Genomic DNA, 4,803 nt, shown 5'->3' with positions numbered 1-4,803 from the left:
ATCAGCCAAACCCCTCGGGTGCCAGGCTTGAGGGGCCTCCCACTACCTGCCTTCGGTCAGAAGAAGGTACTTCCGGTTGAGACCTTAAGTCTCTCTTAATGTGGGTTTTCTGCTGTCCCCTGGAAACATGAGCCCCAGGTTCCAAGACATCCTGTCCTCTCCAACAATAAACGCTAACTCTGAAGGATACACTAGCCCCACCTGGAGGGTACACCACCACCTCTTCACCCCACCCTGCCTTGAGCTTTAGTGTAAACATCCCTGCTTTGCTTGCCAGCCCAGTAATGGTGGGGAATGCCCACTCTAGCCTGTTGTTGGCAGCCAGGGACCTTGCTCAAAGCAGGGAAGGGCCAGTGATGTCTCCATCCTCATTTGCTTATAGATGTTTAGCGAGTACCTACTCTGGGCCATGTCTGTTGCTGTGCTCCCAGAGGTCACAGAGGAAGCATAAGAGCAAGAAATCAAAAGAGACCCAGGATCAGACCAGATTCAGCTCTATAAAGGCAACCAGTGTCCTCAGTACCCACGCAAAAGAAGGCAAGAGGGCAAGCTCAGCAAAGCTGGTTTGGGGCACAGATGAGTGGGTGACTCCTGAACTTAAGGACTCACTATCTGTGTCTTAGACAAAGACCCTCCCTTTGGTCATTGTCACCTGCAATGTGGGACTAACGGTTTTTCAGGACCCACAGCACACTGCTGACGTCAGGGAAATCACACCAACACTTCAGGACACTGGCCCCATTCAGTCAAGCTGAGCTTTGCACCTGGTTAGTCATGTGGCAGGGTCCCCACAAGGTGTCAGAAGACAAGGGTGTTGTGGTAGCCATGCTTACAATAGCCCTAAAGCAGCAATATTCCTGATCAGCTACAGAAGACTGACAGGCAGGTAGGAAGGCAGCAGAGCCACATGCTGTGACAAAATAGTTGACAAAAATGGCAGCCCACTTCACACAACAGTTTGGGTGAACCTTCCGAAGTTACATCAGAAAAGTCCAACCTGAAGCGCACGTGTTGCAACTCCAGTGACACAGGACAAAAACAACAAAGCTAACGCACACTGCTAGAGGGTAATTACGGTAGGGCGAGGCCCGGAAACAGGGAGGGACTTCCAGAGAAGTGGTCATGGTCTATTTCTTGGCCTGGTGCTGGCTGTGGGGAAAAGTGTTCCATCTGTGGAAAGCTCATTCAGTTATGTGTGTATGTACCTTTTTATAAGACATAATATATTCTAACAATGTTTAAAATAAAATATTTAGCATGAAGCACATGTGTGTGGGGTATATGAAAGAAATATTTGCAAGATATTGTCTATGTGGAAAATGTTTATTCAAGGCCATTGAGTTCATTGTTAACTATCCACCTACTAGCTACTCTGTGATTGAGTGTTGATTCCCACACTAATCCATCAAAAGTTGAGGATCAATATCACATATTAATAATAACAGCATGGCTAGAAAGATGGCTCAGTGGTTAAGAGCTCTTACTGCTCTTCCAGAGGTCCCAGTTTCAGATCCCAGCACCCAAACTTAACTGCCTGTAATTCCAACTCCAGGAGAATCCAGTGCCCTCTTCTGGTTTCCATGAGAGTACACATGGCATACACACACATACACAGAAATAAAAAGAAATCTTTAAAAGTAAATAATAGTAGCACATGTTATAAGCACATGACAAGTCTTCAGCATCTCATTAAATGCCTCACAGCGACTCTGTGAGGTGTGAAACTGTCTCCTAGCTTAAACACGAGAATTCCGAAAGAGAGAGTCACTCGCCTAAAGTCACACAAAGAGGAACTGGCCATGTCAGCCCGGTCAACCCCATCAGTTACGTGCTGGCAGCAAGATTCCAAAACTCAGACTCTTAATTGTGAACCCCAACCCCCCAGGTCTTTCCTCCCTCCCTTCTAGCCCCCCTCCAGCCTTCTCACTCACGGGGGGGGGGGGGGACTGTGATGAAATTCAGGCTCAGGAGAATTGACAAGCTCAAACAAGGAAGTCTTAAGTGCTCAGAGCTGAGAAGAGGGCCAGAGAACTCCTCGTCTCCATCTCTCAATTCAAACTCCCTAATCCGAAATGCTTCACCGGGGATTTGCAACCCTAAACACCATGTTCCTGAACATTCCACTTGATAGCCTTTGGCTTACCGGGTTCTTCCTGCTCTTGAGTCAAAGAACAAACACAGGAGGGCTAGGCCGAAAGGTTGCCCGCTCCCTTGGGGGATGGCTTTTGTCTGTATTCCTCCTGGCACCTCCGGGGTTGGCTCACAGTCTCCATCAAGATGGCTCCTTGGTGTTCTCCATCCTGTCTTTGTTTCAAGGTTCTCAGAGACAGTGCCTTTCCACGTTTGCTCCCAGAACACCTTGTTTGACTATGGACCCCTCTGGTGCTCTTGGGGTCCACAGTGATGGGTGGATAAAGCAGATATTTATCCCCAAATAGTCAGAACTTTTTTCCATGTCCTACCTCTGGGTGCCTTAAACCTACCTTGCCCTTTGGTGTCCAGGCAGCCTTTGAATCAACTATGTAGCTGGCGCTTACACCACTTTCCCTAAACTTTAACCTCTCATAGCCTTGGGAGGTGTTTGTGGTTAACTCCATGTTATAGGTGAGGTAACCTAACTCAAAGACAAGCCTTGAAAATGCTCTAGAGATTTCCCTCATGGTCCCTATGGCTAGCATTGTTATATCTCACATTCTAAAGTCCACAAAGGGAGTAGCCTTCAGCTTGAGTTAGTACCACATTTTTTTTTAATTTAAAAATGAATGAAACAGAAAAGAAAGAGAAAAAGAAAAGGAAGAGGAGAGAAACGTTTTTCCCAGCATCATTCAGTTGGTGATGAGTCCTATCAGATTTGGAACTCTGTGCTCGCTGACATCACGGCCCATAGGAGGCTTCCAGAGAAGACGGTCAGTTCCTTCAGAACTGAAGACTCTGTAAACTTGTTCTTGAAAGGCACTGAAACAATACAGCCCTAAATGATGACAGCCTGTTGTCACCTTTCTCTAGCTGAGGTGACCTCAGGCAGGTCACAGCCTTATCTGAACTTCAGTTCCCCCCTCCCAAAGGAGTGTGATAAGTGGTTTAAGTCCCCAGTGCCTCCTCAGAGGGCTTTGCCACTGCCTGTCCCTGATGCTGGTGAGGTCAGTCTCAAGGGTAGTTTGCCTGTGGCTAACACTCCTGAGAAGACCCATTTTCTCATCAAATTCCCTTTCTCCCTTCCTCCCTCCCCCAACCCCTCCTGCCAACTGGAGTTTCCAAGTTCATCTGAAATCCTTCTCAAGTTTACCTCTCGTGTATCCTATTCCCAAGTTCTATAGAATGAACCTGGAATACAGTTTCCTTTTAACAAGAAAATTCCGCTTTGCTCTTTAAAAATGGAGCCTATGTGGGCTGGGCTGTAACTCGTGGCCTTTGGGGTGTCTTCTACACCACTCTGCTACATTTTTCTTAAGAAAGCACCCTGATAGATTTTTCTTAGGCCTCTGCAAACTATATCCTTCTGTTTGTAGTTAATTTAAAAAACAAAGCAGAACTGTGATGCACGCACGCCACCAGTATAGGCTCCTACTTACGATCCGTCGGGCGGGGAGTAGGGGAGTCGTCTCTGACATGTGGGCCTCATCAGTGTCACCTGGTACGGAAAGCTGGGTCTAGAACATCAGCTGTGAGTCCTGCTGTTGAGTGTCTGCTCGGGAACTTCCCTGCTGGCACATCAAGCATGCAGCCCATGGAACGCCTCAAGGAGCAATTCCAGCCAAAGCAGAAATAGGGACTTTACATCTCCTAAGTCTAGGGTTTGGGCCTAGTTAGTGAGAGCAGATGGGTGGATAGCCAGGACAGAATGGATGGGAAATGTTTCAGACCGACATGCCCTGGCCCCTGCTATGATGGTCGTATTAGGTGAGAATTCATACAAGTTCACACTGAAAGAAGAGCACCTTTAATGAATGCTACCCTAGTGTGTTTACCTCAACTGGGATTTTTAAAACTCAGGGCAGAGAGCTGAAAGTAAACACATGAGGGCATAAAACAAGAGTGCCCAGCCTCAAGACTGGACAATTCCCTATCTTGGAATGGGGATGGGAGGAATGCGAGAAAAACTGAAGAGAACACAGCTCCAGGGGGGCCAAGAGGCATGACACACTGCCTCTCTCCCCGCAAGACAGAACTCAGCATGGATGGATGCAGGAAACTCCACAGACGTGCTGAGTGGGGGACAGAGGGTGCCTGTGCTCACACCCCTGCCCAGGGCCAAGATGGTGAGTGTCTCAAGGAGAGCCGGTGAACCAGAGAGCTTAGGTGGGGACGGGCAGCTGAGCCAACAGCCCCCCATAGTCTTGCCTCAGAGTTTGGGCATAGACTATGCTGGGTGTCCAAGGAGGAGATGGTAAATGCTAAATCGGAGGAAGCCAGGTGGTCCATGACGCGTCTGTTTTTCCAGTCAAGACTAAGGACAAGGTATCCTCCTCTGAGCACCGTAGTACAGGTAAGGCCCCTGGAGCAGAAATGAGACTTCAAAGGGAAATGAAGACATTTCTGTAACTGAGCAAAATGCTATCAGAAATAGCAGGTGTTGGGTAAATGGGAGGAACGTGTAGACGCCTATACTACCAAACGAGATGCAGACCTCTCCGCAAGTGTGTTCTCCTCGTAGCCCTGAGCTGTGTGACACCATCTCCATCTTACACAAGGGGTAAAAGTTTCCATAACTGGCGGGGGCCCACCCAGGTCAGTATATAGCTAGGACCCAACCTGCCCTGTTTTCTGCTATAACCCATACCCAACCTCTTAGCTTTAAAGATT

This window comes from Microtus oregoni, unplaced genomic scaffold, assembly GCF_018167655.1.
Source record: "Microtus oregoni isolate MIOR12 unplaced genomic scaffold, Mior012 000020F_ref0000438, whole genome shotgun sequence".
Classification (NCBI taxonomy): Eukaryota; Metazoa; Chordata; class Mammalia; order Rodentia; family Cricetidae; genus Microtus; species Microtus oregoni.
The sequence above is the reverse complement of the archived record's forward strand: the minus strand, read 5'-3'. Positions refer to the sequence as shown.